This window comes from Rutidosis leptorrhynchoides, chromosome 1, assembly GCF_046630445.1.
Source record: "Rutidosis leptorrhynchoides isolate AG116_Rl617_1_P2 chromosome 1, CSIRO_AGI_Rlap_v1, whole genome shotgun sequence".
Classification (NCBI taxonomy): Eukaryota; Viridiplantae; Streptophyta; class Magnoliopsida; order Asterales; family Asteraceae; genus Rutidosis; species Rutidosis leptorrhynchoides.
The window spans coordinates 310,300,438-310,319,416 of NC_092333.1; positions in this window are offsets into that span (position 1 = coordinate 310,300,438).

The window sequence follows — 18,979 nt, forward strand, 5'->3', positions numbered from 1 at the left end:
ACTGAGTCGTTAAGTCATCGTTAGTCGTTACATGTAAATGTTGTTTTGAAACCTTTAGGTTAACGATCTTGTTAAATGTTGTTAACCCAATGTTTATAATATCAAAAGAGATTTTAAATTATTATATTATCATGATATTATGATGTACGAATATCTCTTAATATAATAGTCTTGTTTTTACATATGTAGTTCATTGTTAATATACTTAATGATATGTTTAATTATCATAATATAATGTTAACTATATATATAACCATATATATGTCATCATATAGTTTTTACAAGTTTTAACGTTCGTGAATCACCGGTCAACTTGGGTGGTCAATTGTCTATATGAAACCTATTTCAATTAATCAAGTCTTAACAAGTTTGATTGATTAACATGTTGGAAACATTTAATCATGTAAATATCAATCTCAATTAATATATATAAACATGGAAAAGTTCGGGTCACTACAGTACCTACCCGTTAAATAAATTTCGTCCCGAAATTTTAAGCTGTTGAAGGTGTTGACGAATCTTCTGGAAATAGATGCGGGTATATCTTCTTCATCTGATCTTCACGCTCCCAGGTGAACTCGAGTCCTCTACGAGCATTCCATCGAACCTTAACAATTGGTATCTTGTTTTGCTTAAGTCTTTTAACCTCACGATCCATTATTTCGACGGGTTCTTCGATGAATTGGAGTTTTTCGTTGATTTGGATTTCATCTAACGGAATAGTGAGATCTTCTTTAGCAAAACATTTCTTCAAATTCGAGACGTGGAAAGTGTTATGTACAGCCGCGAGTTGTTGAGGTAACTCAAGTCGGTAAGCTACTGGTCCGACACGATCAATAATCTTGAATGGTCCAATATACCTTGGATTTAATTTCCCTCGTTTACCAAATCGACAACGCCTTTCCAAGGTGCAACTTTAAGCATGACCATCTCTCCAATTTCAAATTCTATATCTTTTCTTTTAATGTCAGCGTAGCTCTTTTGTCGACTTTGGGCGGTTTTCAACCGTTGTTGAATTTGGATGATCTTCTCGGTAGTTTCTTGTATAATCTCCGGACCCGTAATCTGTCTATCCCCCACTTCACTCCAACAAATCGGAGACCTGCACTTTCTACCATAAAGTGCTTCAAACGGCGCCATCTCAATGCTTGAATGGTAGTTGTTGTTGTAGGAAAATTCTGCTAATGGTAGATGTCGATCCCAACTGTTTCCGAAATCAATAACACATGCTCGTAGCATGTCTTCAAGCGTTTGTATCGTCCTTTCGCTCTGCCCATCAGTTTGTGGATGATAGGCAGTACTCATGTCTAGACGAGTTTCTAATGCTTGCTGTAATGTCTGCCAGAATCTTGAAATAAATCTGCCATCCCTATCAGAGATAATAGAGATTGGTATTTCATGTCTGGAGACGACTTCCTTCAAATACAGTCGTGCTAACTTCTCCATCTTGTCATCTTCTCTTATTGGTAAGAAGTGTGCTGATTTGGTGAGACGATCAACTATTACCCAAATAGTATCAAAACCACTTGCAGTCCTTGGCAATTTAGTGATGAAATCCATGTTAATGTTTTCCCATTTCCATTCCGGGATTTCGGGTTGTTGAAGTAGACCTGATGGTTTCTGATGCTCAGCTTTGACCTTAGAACACGTCAAACATTCTCCTACGTATTTAGCAACACCGGCTTTCATACCCGGCCACCAAAAATGTTTCTTGAGATCCTTGTACATCTTCCCCGTTCCAGGATGTATTGAGTATCTGGTTTTATGAGCTTCTCTAAGTACCATTTCTCTCATATCTCCAAATTTTGGTACCCAAATCCTTTCAGCCCTATACCGAGTTCCGTCTTCCCGAATATTAAGATGCTTCTCCGATCCTTTGGGTATTTCATCCTTTAAATTTCCCTCTTTTAAAACTCCTTGTTGCGCCTCCTTTATTTGAGTAGTAAGGTTAGTGTGAATCATTATATTCATAGATTTTACTCGAATGGGTTCTCTGTCCTTCCTGCTCAAGGCATCGGCTACCACATTTGCCTTCCCCGGGTGGTAACGAATCTCAAAGTCGTAATCATTCAATAATTCAATCCACCTACGCTGCCTCATATTCAGTTGTTTCTGATTAAATATGTGTTGAAGACTTTTGTGGTCGGTATATATAATACTTTTGACCCCATATAAGTAGTACCTCCAAGTCTTTAATGCAAAAACAACCGCGCCTAATTCCAAATCATGCGTCGTATAATTTTGTTCGTGAATCTTCAATTGTCTAGACGCATAAGCAATCACCTTCGTTCATTGCATTAATACACAACCGAGACCTTGCTTTGATGCATCACAATAAATCACAAAATCATCATTCCCTTCAGGCAATGACAATATAGGTGCCGTAGTTAGCTTTTTCTTCAATAACTGAAACGCTTTCTCTTGTTCATCATTCCATTCAAATTTCTTCCCTTTATGCGTTAATGCAGTCAAGGGTTTTGCTATTCTGGAAAAGTCTTGGATGAACCTTCTGTAGTAACCAGCTAGTCCTAAAAACTGTCGTATGTGTTTCGGAGTTTTCGGGGTTTCCCACTTTTCAACAGTTTCTATCTTTGCCGGATCCACCTTAATACCTTCTTTGTTCACTATGTGACCGAGGAATTGAACTTCTTCCAACCAAAATGCACACTTTGAAAACTTAGCGTACAATTCTTCCTTCCTCAATACTTCTAACACCTTTCTCAAATGTTCACCGTGTTCTTGGTCATTCTTTGAGTAAATAAGTATGTCATCAATGAAAACAATGACAAACTTGTCAAGGTATGGTCCACACACTCGGTTCATAAGGTCCATGAACACAGCTGGTGCATTAGTTAAACCAAACGGCATGACCATAAACTCGTAATGACCGTAACGTGTTCTGAAAGTAGTCTTTGGAATATCATCTTCTTTCACCCGCATTTGATGATGTAGTGACCCGAACTTTTCCATGTTTATATATATTAATTGAGATTGATATTTACATGATTAAATGTTTCCAACATGTTAAGCAATCAAACTTGTTAAGACTTGATAATTGAAATATGTTTCATATAGACAATTGACCACCCAAGTTGACCGGTGATTCACGAACGTTAAAACTTGTAAAAACTATACGATGACATATATATGGTTATATATATAGTTAACATGTTTTTATTATAAGTATGTATCTGATTAGGTATTTTAACAATGAGTTATATACATAAAAATGAGACTATTAATTTAAGAAACTCGAAAACGATATATATAACGATTATCGTTATAACAACGTCTTACTAAGTACATATGAATCATATTAAGATATTGATACACTTGGTTAATTATGTTAAATGATAAGTAAATATATTATTAAGTGTATTAACAATGAAATACATATGTAAAAATAAGACTACTAACTTAATGATTTCGAAACGAGACATATATGTAACGATTATCGTTGTAACGACATTTAACTGTATATACATCATACTGAGATATATTATATATCATAATATCATGATAATATAACAATTTAATATCTCATTTGTTATAATAAACAATGGGTTAACAACATTCAACAAGATCGTTAACCTAAAGGTTTCAAAACAACATTTACATGTAACGACTAACGATGACTTAACGACTCAGTTAAAATGTATATACATGTAGTGTTTTAATATGTATTTATACACTTTTGAAAGACTTCAATACACTTATCAAAATACTTCTACTTAACAAAAATGCTTACAATTACATCCTCGTTCAGTTTCATCAACAATTCTACTCGTATGCACCCGTATTCGTACTCGTACAATACACAGCTTTTAGATGTATGTACTATTGGTATATACACTCCAATGATCAGCTCTTAGCAGCCCATGTGAGTCACCTAACACATGTGGGAACCATCATTTGGCAACTAGCATGAAATATCTCATAAAATTACAAAAATATGAGTAATCATTCATGACTTATTTACATGAAAACAAAATTACATATCCTTTATATCTAATCCATACACCAACGACCAAAAACACCTACAAACACTTTCATTCTTCAATATTCTTCATCTAATTGATCTCTCTCAAGTTCTATCTTCAAGTTCTAAGTGTTCTTCATAAATTCCAAAAGTTCTAGTTTCATAAAATCAAGAATACTTTCAAGTTTGCTAGCTCACTTCCAATCTTGTAAGGTGATCATCCAACCTCAAGAAATCTTTGTTTCTTACAGTAGGTTATCATTCTAATACAAGGTAATAATCATATTCAAACTTTGGTTCAATTTCTATAACTATAACAATCTTATTTCAAGTGATGATCTTACTTGAACTTGTTTTCGTGTCATGATTCTGCTTCAAGAACTTCGAGCCATCCAAGGATCCATTGAAGCTAGATCCATTTTTCTCTTTTCCAGTAGGTTTATCCAAGGAACTTAAGGTAGTAATGATGTGTAACGACCCGCACTTTTTCGATCATTCTATACTTATAAGATTAATATTTACATAAATTAAACCTTGCCAACATGATAAGCAATCCAAATTGTCGAGACTTATATTTCCGAAAAGAGTTTTACACAACGTTTGACCGTCTAGTTTGACCGATGATATCACGAACTATACAATATATGATAATTATACGTTTGTGTATATAAATGTATATATACATATTTAACATGATTAAAGAATGTTTTAATATCTCATTTTGTATTAATAACAACAAGTTATATGTGTATTTTGAAACTACTAACTTAAGTTTTCAAAACGATAACTATACGTAACGTTATTTGACATAAATACTTAAGACATATAATGTTTATACATATATTGTATAAGTAATGTATTTAATCACTTTTAAAGACTTAAATACATAAAACCATATAAGTGTATTCACAAAAGATAGCTATATTTGAATCCTCATTCCATTTTTCACAAAATTTCTATACGTATACCTAGAGTATTTGTACTCGTATCATACCAAGCTCCTATACGTATTTACTAATAGTAAATACACATCAAAATCACCACCTAACCAGCCATTATTCATGCCATGAGGGCTAGGTAATTGAACTTGGAAGCAATTAGGACTAGATACATAAAATTATCACTTGAAATTTTGTCCATATACACCATGTTACACGTTTTTTTGGTGTATATATACATGCTCATTTTGATCCATTTTTACTACCATTTTCTTATCAAAAACACACACTCTTTCTTACTCTCTAAACTCCATAAACATCCAGCAAGAAACCTTGAAGATCTAGCTTCAAAAACCATACTAAAACACCATAAGAAAACCATACAAAAACACTTCAAGAAAACCCTCCAAGAACACCAACTTACTTCCAAACTTTCATCCACTTCTATCACCCTTTTGATTCTAGCTTCTTACTCCTCTTTTACATCAAACTTATCCAAGGAACTTGAGGTAGAATCTATGTTCATAACCTTATTCGATTCATATATATATAGCTATCTTATTTTGTGGTACAAAAGTTTAACAACAAGAACATAGTTTGAATGTTTTCAAACTTGTTTGCAAACTAAATAGATCCTTCTAACTTAACTTTTAAAATACTTCAAGACATGTAACATAACTTATTTATATGTTAATTTAACAAGGTAAAACTTGGTTTTTCAAAGTATAAGTATTTTTGGAAAAATGGTCATTAAATGATTTAGTTGTAACAAAATGTTTAACTTCATATGTTTCACTAAACTTTCACTTATGCCGTATGATTTTGAATACAAACCAAGGTATTTACAGTTCATAGTCTTAAAGAAGAACTCGATCCAAGAAGATGGAAATTTGAATCAACGAAAACGGACTTGTAACGAAGAAACTATGACCGAAACAAAATTGGCTATCCTAGACATTTTCAACTTCGGGATTCATTGGAAAAATTTACATAAAATCACATACTTCTAAGATAACATGATATTTTATATATATGTACTCATAATTCAATTTCATATGGTTCAGGATCACCCGTAAGCAACACGAGAAGATTAATCATAAGATCCCATGTTTGTACGCAATACGTCATTTGACAACACCGGTACTTTATGTACGCAATACGTCATTTGACAACACCGGTACCGTGGGTCAAGATTAATCTCGACCAATACATATACGATGGGGTTTTATTTATTTCGTTGGGGGTTTTGTTTATTGCGGGTATATTAAACATCTAAAAATGAACCATTAAAATTGAATTACTAACATCGGAATGCTAACTACGGACTAAGGAAATATTCAAAATATTAAAAGTATAACAAGTATATATATATATATAACGTTTGTTTTAAAATGAAAACATATTGATATATTATATATGGATAGGTTCGTGATATCAACCGGAAGACCGAGTCAAAATATATATATCATCAAGACAAGGGTGAGTATATAGTCCCACTTTTAAACTCTAAATATTTCGGGATGAGAATACATGTATTTTATGTTTTACGATATGGACACAAGTAACTGAAAAATATGTTCTACGTTGAGTTGTACCACTGGCATACTTCCCTGTAGCTTGGTAACTAATATTTACAGCGGTATTGTAAACGCGAATCCTGTTGATAGATCTATCGGGCCTGACAACCCCAACCGGACTGGACGACCAGTATTCAACGGTTGCACAGTACTTCGTTTTGTGACTACACTTGGTACGGTGTAGTAAGATTTAATATTAAAGGGAATATGCGACGTGAAAATGTTAAGTATGGTTACCAAGTGCTCAACCACTTAGAATATTTTTATTAAACTGTTTATATACGAAATCTTGTGGTCTATATATATATTGCTGCCGGCATTAAACCTATATCTCACCAACTTTATGTTGACCTTTTTAAAACATGTCTATTCTCAGGTGATTTCTAAAGCTTCCGCTGCATCATGTTGGATCTAACCAGGATCTTGCGTACGCATGTTTGTGTCAAAAATAAAACTGCATATCCGAGATGTTGTATTGTAAAATATGCTAGAAACCGTGTTGTTGTCATCATTTGTAAAGTTTGTAAGTCGAAGATTATCGCTAAACGTTAATCTTCTTTTTATTGTCTTAAGCTTGTAACAAAAATAATGGTTATGGTTTGTAATGTATAATATATGCAGTTTTCTTTCAAAAATGTCTCATATAGAGGTCAATACCTCGCAATGAAATCATACGTTATCTAACGCGTTCTTATGGTTAAGGACGGGTTATGACATGTGGTATCAGAGCGTTGGTCTTAGCGAACCAGGTTTGCATTAGTGTGTCTAACCGAGAAGTCGTTAGGATACATTAGTAAAGTCTGGACTTTGACCGGGTCTGATTTTAAAAAAAAAAAAAACCATTGCTTATCACTGTTGGTTAAAATTTATGTGTAAATATTATGTAAGTACTAATGGGTTAGTTGTTGTGTGATAGATGTCGGGCTCGAAACTTATTATCACATTCAGCGACTCCGAATCAGAACCTTCAGATTGTGTTTCAGTCATTAACATATCCGATGACGAAAGTGGTATTTTTGGGGAAGACTCACAATTTCCGGATGAACCAACTATAGAAATATCGGAAAGTGAACCCGAGGAGGAAAGTGAACCCGAAGAGGAAAGTGAACCCGAGGAAATTACGAAAGAAAAATATAATCAAGGAAAGAAACGAAAAGCTAGTGAATTAGAAAATCCAAATCCCGAGTTTAATGAGAATGATGTGGCACCAATTCCACTCAACACTACCACCCCTATCCCCGCTATTCCTATTAGTGCTATCCCCGCATCTAGTTCTTCGGCACCTCAGCCAAAACGTAGGGAGACAGCTAGGATTCGCGTTGGGGGATTCCCTGGACATAAATGTTTTGGGAAATAGACCAAATGATGCGCTACCGTATTAAACCATGGAATCACATAATGTTTTGTATAATATTATTAGTGTGGTTTGTTTAAGGTTTGATGTAAGCATATGTAAAATAGCGAAGTATGAAATGCAATAATTTTCCATGGTTAAGTATTATTTAGATTGTAGTAATTGATTCTGTACTAAGCTATTAAGTATGAACATTAACGGGTAGGTACTACCCAAGATATAATTATAAAACGCTAATAAGAAGAAAAGGCTTTTATAATAATACCTGGTTCATATTATTAACAAGCTATAAATGTACTATAAATACACACTACATCTATAATATTCCATGTGAATAATTATTTTCTTTCATTAGGAAATGGCGCGATTGAATCGAATGACGGAACAAGAACTCGAGGAACTCATCAACCAGCGAGTGAACGACAGAATGTTATGGGTTGAGGCTGCAAGAGCTGCTGCAGTTAATCCAAATCCTCGTGTAGGATGCTCCTACAAGACGTTCCAAGCTTGCAAGCCATCATCATTCAGTGGAACGGAAGGACCGATCGGTTTAACCCGATGGATAGAAAAGATGGAGACGGTGTTTAAAATCAGTGGTTGTGATGAAAAAGACATGACCAAGTTTGCATCGTGCACTTTACAAGATAGTGCACTCACATGGTGGAAGAATTATGTGAAGGCGGTAGGAGGAGATGTAGCTTATGATACTCCATGGGAAGAATTGAAAGCAATGATAATCACCGAGTATTGTCCAAGGAATGAGGTTATTAAGTTAGAAGATGAGTTACGAAGTTTGAAGGTGGTTGGTACTGAAATCACCAACTACAATCAGCGATTCATGGAATTGGTTTTACTATGTCCTGAATTGGTTCCAACCGAAGCACGGAAGATTGAAATGTACAAAGGTGGTTTGCCCAAAAAGGTCAAGGCAAATGTTACAGCATCGAAACCTAAGACAATTCATGAAGCTATAACCATGGCAAACGAGCTAATGGATCAGGTCATCATGGATAAGAAAGTATCCAATACTGATGTGAAGGTATCAGGTAACAAAAGAAAGTGGAATGGAAATTATGATCGAGGTAACCAACAACAATCTTTTAAGAAACAAGAAACCACGAAAGGTGCGGGTAGTGGTTCAGGCTTTGGTTACAAAGGACAAAGTCCTTTATGCAACCGTTGTCACAAACATCATTTTGGTTACTGTAGTGTGTTGTGCACTAAATGCAATAGACAGGGACATCTTGCTGAAGATTGTAAGGCTCTCGTTACAAATGCAAATGGTAACAAGACTCCTGCCACCAACGCAAATAGAACTGCTTTGGCTACCATTACTTGTTTTGGGTGTGGAAAACAAGGTCACTATAAGAGCCAGTGCCCGAATCCAGAGAAGAATATCGGACCTGCACGTGGGAGAGCATTTGTTATTAATGCTAGAGAGGCATGTGAAGACCCAGAGCTTGTTACGGGTACGTTTACCATTAATAACTTATCCGCATCTATTATATTTGATACTGGTGCTGATAGAAGTTACGTGTGTAGAGACTTTCACGCTAAATTGAATTGTTCATCATTACCTCTAGATGCTAAGTACATGATTGAGTTAGCTAATGGTAAACTAATTAAAGCCGATAAAATTTGCCGTGATTGTAAAATAAATTTAGCCGGAGAAACATTTAAGATTGATTTGATACCCGTAGAATTAGGAAGTTTTGATGTAATAGTCGGCATGGACTGGATGTCTAAAATAGGAGCTGAAGTTGTGTGCGCCAAGAAGGCAATTCGCATTCCTCGTAAGAATAAAACGCCAGTAATGATTTATGGAGAGAAGGGTAACTCAAAGCTAAAACTCATTAGTTATTTGAAAGCTCAAAAGTGCTTGAAGAAAGGGTGCTATGCTATCTTAGCACATGTTAATAAAGTCGAAAAGAAAGAAAAAGAGAAGTGCATCAATGACGTGCCTGTGGCAAGAGATTTTCCTGAAGTATTTCCGGAAGAGTTGCCGGGATTACCTCCATTTAGATCGGTAGAATTTCAAATAGATTTAGTACCAGGAGTTGCACCAGTGGCTCGTGCTCCATATAGACTTGCACCGTCCGAGTTAAAAGAACTTCAAAGCCAGTTAAAAGAATTACTGAACCGTGGATTCATACGACCGAGTACTTCACCGTGGGGAGCTCCAATTTTGTTTGTTAAGAAGAAAGATGGATCTTTTAGGATGTGTATAGACTATCGTGAATTAAATAAGTTAACTATCAAGAATCGGTATCCACTACCGAGAATTGATGACTTATTTGATCAATTGCAAGGATCATGTGTTTATTCGAAAATCGACTTAAGATCGGGCTATCATCAATTACGTGTCAAAGAAGAAGATATACCGAAAACTGCTTTTCGGACACGTTATGGTCATTACGAATTTTTGGTCATGCCGTTTGGGTTGACAAATGCGCCAGCTGTATTCATGGACCTCATGAATCGAGTTTGTAGTCTATATTTAGATAAGTTTGTTATCGTTTTCATTGATGATATTCTTATCTATTCCAAGAGTGAGCAAGAGCATGAGCAGCATGTAAGGTTGATATTAGAGTTGTTAAGAAAAGAACAACTTTATGCTAAATTTTCTAAGTGTGCTTTCTGGTTGAAAGAAGTGCAATTTCTTGGTCACGTTGTTAATAGCGAAGGAATTCAGGTTGATCCAGCAAAAACTGAAGCTATTGAAAAATGGGAGACTCCTAAGACACCAACGCAGATACGCCAATTTTTGGGTTTAGCCGGTTATTATAGAAGGTTTATTCAAGATTTTTCCCGAATAGCTAAGCCGTTGACAGCGTTAACGCAAAAAGGGAAGAAATATGAATGGACCTCGGAGCAGGAGAACGCATTTCAAATACTGAAGAAGAAGTTAACTACGGCGCCTATTTTATCGTTACCAGAAGGGAACGATGATTTTGAAATATATTGTGACGCTTCGCGACAAGGTTTTGGTTGTGTTCTTATGCAACGGAAGAAAGTTATTGCATTCGCATCCCGACAATTGAAGATTCACGAGCGAAATTATACGACGCATGATCTAGAATTGGGAGCAGTCGTGTTTGCATTGAAGATGTGGAGACACTACTTGTATGGGGTTAAATTCACTGTGTTTACTGATCATAAAAGCCTTCAACATATTTTTGATCAGAAACAATTGAACATGAGGCAACGTAGGTGGGTCGAGTTAATAAACGACTATGATTGTGAAATTCGTTATCATCCCGGGAAGGCAAACGTGGTGGCTGATGCTTTAAGCAGAAAAGAACGAGAACCAATTCGAGTTCGAGCAATGAACATAAAAATTCGTATGAATCTCAACTCACAAATCAAAGAAGTTCAACGAGAAGCACTCAATGAAGAAAACATAAAGAATGAAATAATGAAAAAGTACGAGAAACAACTTGTTGTACGGGAAGATGGAATTCGGTATTTTGCAAATCGTATTTGGGTACCGAAGTTGGGTGGATTAAGGAAGTTGATATTGAACGAGGCACATAAGACAAGATACTCGATACATCCTGGAGTTGGAAAGATGTATCAAGATCTTAAGACACGTTATTGGTGGCCTAATTTAAAAACAGACGTTGCAACATATGTTGGGGAGTGTTTAACTTGTTCCAAGGTTAAAGCAGAACACCAAAAGCCGTCAGGGTTACTTCAACAACCAGAAATCCCAGAATGGAAATGGGATGGTATTACCATGGATTTCATCACGAAGTTACCAAAGACTGCCTGGGGATACGACACCATTTGGGTGATTGTTGATCGTCTCACCAAGTCTGCACATTTCTTGCCTATAAAGGAAACGGATAGAATGGAGAAACTATTACGATTGTATATAAAGGAAGTTGTTTCAAGGCATGGGATACCTATTTCCATTATATCCGATCGTGATAGTAGATTTACCTCAAAGTTTTGGCAATCGCTACAGGAGGCACTAGGAACTCGTTTGGATATGAGTACCGCATATCATCCACAAACCGATGGACAGAGTGAGAGAACGATTCAGACTCTCGAAGACATGCTCAGGGCATGTGTGATCGATTTTGGAAACGGATGGGATAAATATCTACCGTTAGCAGAATTCTCGTATAATAATAGTTATCATGCGAGCATTGGAGCTGCGCCATTCGAAGTATTGTACGGAAGGAAGTGTAGATCTCCTATCTGTTGGAATGAAGTAGGAGATCGACATTTAACTGGTCCCGAGATCATACACGAAACGACCGAGAAGATAGTACAAATCAAGGAGAGATTGAAAACAGCCCGTAGTCGCCAAAAGAGCTACGCCGATGTCCGAAGGAAACCATTAGAGTTTCAGGTCGGGGACATGGTTATGCTAAAGGTGTCACCTTGGAAAGGTGTGATACGTTTCGGCAAAAGGGGTAAACTAAACCCAAGGTACGTAGGCCCGTTCAAGATCATCGAACGCATTGGACCGGTAGCTTATCGACTCGAGTTACCGCAACAACTCGCCGGAGTACATAATACCTTTCACGTCTCAAACCTTAAGAAGTGTCTTGCAAAGGAAGACCTCACCATTCCTCTTGAAGAAATCCATGTCGACGAGAAACTACAATTCGTCGAAGAACCAATTGAAATCATGGACCGTGAAGTTAAACAGCTCAAACAGAGCAATATACCGATTTTTAAGGTTCGTTGGAATGCTAGAAGAGGTCCCGAGTTTACTTGGGAACGAGAGGATCAGATGAAACGAAAGTATCCGCATTTGTTTCTCGATGACGCAAAATAGGTACAATTTTAAAATTTCGGGACGAAATTTATTTAACGGGGAGGTAATGTAACGACCCGCACTTTTTCGATCATTCTATACTTATAAGATTAATATTTACATAAATTAAACCTTGCCAACATGATAAGCAATCCAAATTGTCGAGACTTATATTTCCGAAAAGAGTTTTACACAACGTTTGACCGTCTAGTTTGACCGATGATATCACGAACTATACAATATATGATAATTATACGTTTGTGTATATAAATGTATATATACATATTTAACATGATTAAAGAATGTTTTAATATCTCATTTTGTATTAATAACAACAAGTTATATGTGTATTTTGAAACTACTAACTTAAGTTTTCAAAACGATAACTATACGTAACGTTATTTGACATAAATACTTAAGACATATAATGTTTATACATATATTGTATAAGTAATGTATTTAATCACTTTTAAAGACTTAAATACATAAAACCATATAAGTGTATTCACAAAAGATAGCTATATTTGAATCCTCATTCCATTTTTCACAAAATTTCTATACGTATACCTAGAGTATTTGTACTCGTATCATACCAAGCTCCTATACGTATTTACTAATAGTAAATACACATCAAAATCACCACCTAACCAGCCATTATTCATGCCATGAGGGCTAGGTAATTGAACTTGGAAGCAATTAGGACTAGATACATAAAATTATCACTTGAAATTTTGTCCATATACACCATGTTACACGTTTTTTTGGTGTATATATACATGCTCATTTTGATCCATTTTTACTACCATTTTCTTATCAAAAACACACACTCTTTCTTACTCTCTAAACTCCATAAACATCCAGCAAGAAACCTTGAAGATCTAGCTTCAAAAACCATACTAAAACACCATAAGAAAACCATACAAAAACACTTCAAGAAAACCCTCCAAGAACACCAACTTACTTCCAAACTTTCATCCACTTCTATCACCCTTTTGATTCTAGCTTCTTACTCCTCTTTTACAGCAAACTTATCCAAGGAACTTGAGGTAGAATCTATGTTCATAACCTTATTCGATTCATATATATATATAGCTATCTTATTTTGTGGTACAAAAGTTTAACAACAAGAACATAGTTTGAATGTTTTCAAACTTGTTTGCAAACTAAATAGATCCTTCTAACTTAACTTTTAAAATACTTCAAGACATGTAACATAACTTATTTATATGTTAATTTAACAAGGTAAAACTTGGTTTTTCAAAGTATAAGTATTTTTGGAAAAATGGTCATTAAATGATTTAGTTGTAACAAAATGTTTAACTTCATATGTTTCACTAAACTTTCACTTATGCCGTATGATTTTGAATACAAACCAAGGTATTTACAGTTCATAGTCTTAAAGAAGAACTCGATCCAAGAAGATGGCAATTTGAATCAACGAAAACGGACTTGTAACGAAGAAACTATGACCGAAACAAAATTGGCTATCCTAGACATTTTCAACTTCGGGATTCATTGGAAAAATTTACATAAAATCACATACTTCTAAGATAACATGATATTTTATATATATGTACTCATAATTCAATTTCATATGGTTCAGGATCACCCGTAAGCAACACGAGAAGATTAATCATAAGATCCCATGTTTGTACGCAATACGTCATTTGACAACACCGGTACTTTATGTACGCAATACGTCATTTGACAACACCGGTACCTTGGGTCAAGATTAATCTCGACCAATACATATACGATGGGGTTTTATTTATTTCGTTGGGGGTTTTGTTTATTGCGGGTATATTAAACATCTAAAAATGAACCATTAAAATTGAATTACTAACATCGGAATGCTAACTACGGACTAAGGAAATATTCAAAATATTAAAAGTATAACAAGTATATATATATATATAACGTTTGTTTTAAAATGAAAACATATTGATATATTATATATGGATAGGTTCGTGATATCAACCGGAAGACCGAGTCAAAATATATATATCATCAAGACAAGGGTGAGTATATAGTCCCACTTTTAAACTCTAAATATTTCGGGATGAGAATACATGTATTTTATGTTTTACGATATGGACACAAGTAACTGAAAAATATGTTCTACGTTGAGTTGTACCACTGGCATACTTCCCTGTAGCTTGGTAACTAATATTTACAGCGGTATTGTAAACGCGAATCCTGTTGATAGATCTATCGGGCCTGACAACCCCAACCGGACTGGACGACCAGTATTCAACGGTTGCACAGTACTTCGTTTTGTGACTACACTTGGTACGGTGTAGTAAGATTTCATATTAAAGGGAATATGCGACGTGAAAATGTTAAGTATGGTTACCAAGTGCTCAACCACTTAGAATATTTTTATTAAACTGTTTATATACGAAATCTTGTGGTCTATATATATATTGCTGCCGGCATTAAACATATATCTCACCAACTTTATGTTGACCTTTTTAAAACATGTCTATTCTCAGGTGATTTCTAAAGCTTCCGCTGCATCATGTTGGATCTAACCAGGATCTTGCGTACGCATGTTTGTGTCAAAAATAAAACTGCATATCCGAGATGTTGTATTGTAAAATATGCTAGAAACCGTGTTGTTGTCATCATTTGTAAAGTTTGTAAGTCGAAGATTATCGCTAAACGTTAATCTTCTTTTTATTGTCTTAAGCTTGTAACAAAAATAATGGTTATGGTTTGTAATGTATAATATATGCAGTTTTCTTTCAAAAATGTCTCATATAGAGGTCAATACCTCGCAATGAAATCATACGTTATCTAACGCGTTCTTATGGTTAAGGACGGGTTATGACATGATGTTCATAACATCATTCGATTCATACATATAAAGCTATCTTATTCGAAGGTTTAAATTTGTAATCACTAGAACATAGTTTAGTTAATTCTAAACTTGTTCGCAAACAAAAGTTAATCCTTCTAACTTGACTTTTAAAATCAACTAAACACATGTTCTATATCTATATGATATGCTAACTTAATGATTTAAAACCTGGAAACACGAAAAACACCGTAAAACCGGATTTACGCCGTCGTAGTAACATCGCGGGCTGTTTTGGGTTAGTTAATTAAAAACTATGATAAACTTTGATTTTAAAGTTGTTATTCTGAGAAAATGATTTTTATTATGAACATGAAACTATATCCAAAAATTATGATTAAACTTAAAGTGGAAGTATGTTTTCTAAAATGGTCATCTAGACGTCGTTCTTTCGACTGAAATGACTACCTTTACAAAAACGACTTGTAACTTATTTTTCCGACTATAAACCTATACTTTTCTTTTTAGATTCATAAAATAGAGTTCAATATGAAACCATAGCAATTTGATTCACTCAAAACGGATTTAAAATGAAGAAGTTATGGGTAAAACAAGATTGGATAATTTTTCTCATTTTAGCTACGTGAAAATTGGTAACAAATCTATTCCAACCATAACTTAATCAACTTGTATTGTATATTATGTAATCTTGAGATACCATAGACACGTATACAATGTTTCGACCTATCATGTCGACACATCTATATATATTTCGGAACAACCATAGACACTCTATATGTGAATGTTGGAGTTAGCTATACAGGGTTGAGGTTGATTCCAAAATATATATAGTTTGAGTTGTGATCAATACTGAGATACGTATACACTGGGTCGTGGATTGATTCAAGATAATATTTATCGATTTATTTCTGTACATCTAACTGTGGACAACTAGTTGTAGGTTACTAACGAGGACAGCTGACTTAATAAACTTAAAACATCAAAATATATTAAAAGTGTTGTAAATATATTTTGAACATACTTTGATATATATGTATATATTGTTATAGGTTCGTGAATCAACCAGTGGCCAAGTCTTACTTCCCGACGAAGTAAAAATCTGTGAAAGTAAGTTATAGTCCCACTTTTAAAATCTAATATTTTTGGGATGAGAATACATGCAGGTTTTATAAATGATTTACAAAATAGACACAAGTACGTGAAACTACATTCTATGGTTGAATTATCGAAATCGAATATGCCCCTTTTTATTAAGTCTGGTAATCTATGAATTAGGGAACAGACACCCTAATTGACGCGAATCCTAAAGATAGATCTATTGGGCCTAACAAACCCCATCCAAAGTACTGGATGCTTTAGTACTTCGAAATTTATATCATATCCGAAGGGTGTCCCGGAATGATGGGGATATTCTTATATATGTATCTTGTTAATGTCGGTTACCAGGTGTTCACCATATGAATGATTTTTATCTCTATGTATGGGATGTGTATTGAAATATGAAATCTTGTGGTCTATTATTATGATTTGATATATATAGGTTAAACCTATAACTCACCAACATTTTTGTTGACGTTTTAAGCATGTTTATTCTCAGGTGATTATTAAGAGCTTCCGCTGTCGCATACTTAAATAAGGACGAGATTTGGAGTCCATGCTTGTATGATATTGTATAAAAACTGCATTCAAGAAACTTATTTTGTTGTAACATATTTGTATTGTAAACCATTATGTAATGGTCGTGTGTAAACAGGATATTTTAGATTATCAATATTTGATAATCTACGTAAAGCTTTTTAAAACCTTTATCTATGAAATAAAGGTTATGGTTTGTTTTAAAAATGAATGCAGTCTTTGAAAAACGTCTCATATAGAGGTCAAAACCTCGCAACGAAATCAATTAATATGGAACGTTTTTAGTCAATAAGAACGGGACATTTCAGTTGGTATCCGAGCGTTGGTCTTAGAGAACCAGAATTTTGCATTAGTGTGTCTTATCGAGTTTGTTAGGATGCATTAGTGAGTCTGGACTTCGACCGTGTTTACTTGAAAAATGATTGCTTAACAAATTTTGTTGGAAACTATATATTTTTAACATGTGAATATTATGTGATATATTAATCTCTTAACTCGTTTGATATTATGTGATAGATGTCTACCTCTAGAACAAGTCCCATTGACTCACCTAATAATAATGAAGAGTCAAATGTAAATTGGAATGATTTGTGGACTGATTCACAAGTTCCCGAAGAGGAACCGGAAGAAGAGTCGGAACCGGAAGAAGAATCGGAACCGGAAGAAGAATCGGAACCGAATGAAGAAATAGAACCGGTGGGGGAAATAATAAAACGGTTAAGTAAAAGAAAATCCTCAACCAACCGACCAAGGTTAATTATGGTCAATGGTGTTTCCGCCAAGGAAGCAAAATATTGGGAGGATTACCAATTCTCCGATGAATCGGATTCCGACGAGAATTCCGATGATGTTATAGAAATTACCCCAACTGAATTTAAAAAGGCAAAAGAAAATAATAAGGGAAAGGGCATAAAAATAGAGAAATCTAATTCCAACCCCGATGAACTTTATATGTATCGTCAACGCCCGAAGTCCTGAAGTTGTAACAATGACCCGGGAACCTCTAAACCACCAGGTTTTTCTAAACCAATGTGGACAACGACGGCTCATATTAGGGGAACATCATATATCCCTAGAAACTTGGCAAAACGAACCAAAACCGAAGAAGAAGAAACGAGCGAGTCGGAATAAGATAGTTGTATTCGTGTGGTGTAATATATGTAATATAGTGTTCTTATGCTTTATGATATATGTAAAAATTGCTTGTATTAATAAGTATTTTTTTATGAATCTAACTCTTGTCTATTTTACAGTTTAAAAACACAAAATGGATAGACAACCCAATATTTTAAGAGACCTACCCGGAGACATGATTGATGAAATCTTGTCTAGAGTCGGCCAGAATTCCTCGGCACAACTATTTAAGGCGAGATCAGTTTGTAAGACATTCGAAGAACGTTCCAAGAATGTCTTGGTTTATAAGAGACTTTCGTTTGAAAGATGGGGGATATCACATTGGGAAACCCATAAGTTACGATGTGTTTACTTTGACGCATATATTGCGGGGAACCCAAATGCTATTTTACGCAACGGGTTAAGAAATTATTTTGACTCAATATATCCGAATATTGGACTTCGTGATTTAGAAAAAGCGGCTAACATGCAACATAAAGAAGCATGTTATGCTTACGGATTAGTAATGTTCGCTTCTCACCAAAGTGAGAACAAGAACATCGGGCTACAACTATTAAACAAAACGTTTCCACAAGTGACGGAGTCGGTAATTGGGGTAAGAAATGAGGTTTTTAGATTATTACGGGACTGTTGGACATTACGTAACCCTCGTCCCTTTGACGACGTTACAACACGCTGTCTTATCAACGGCCATAACGGTTATGTTGCACAAGACCAAGGATGGGAAGTAGTCCTAGTAAAACCAGAATGCATGACTTGTTTCTGGACGTATGAAT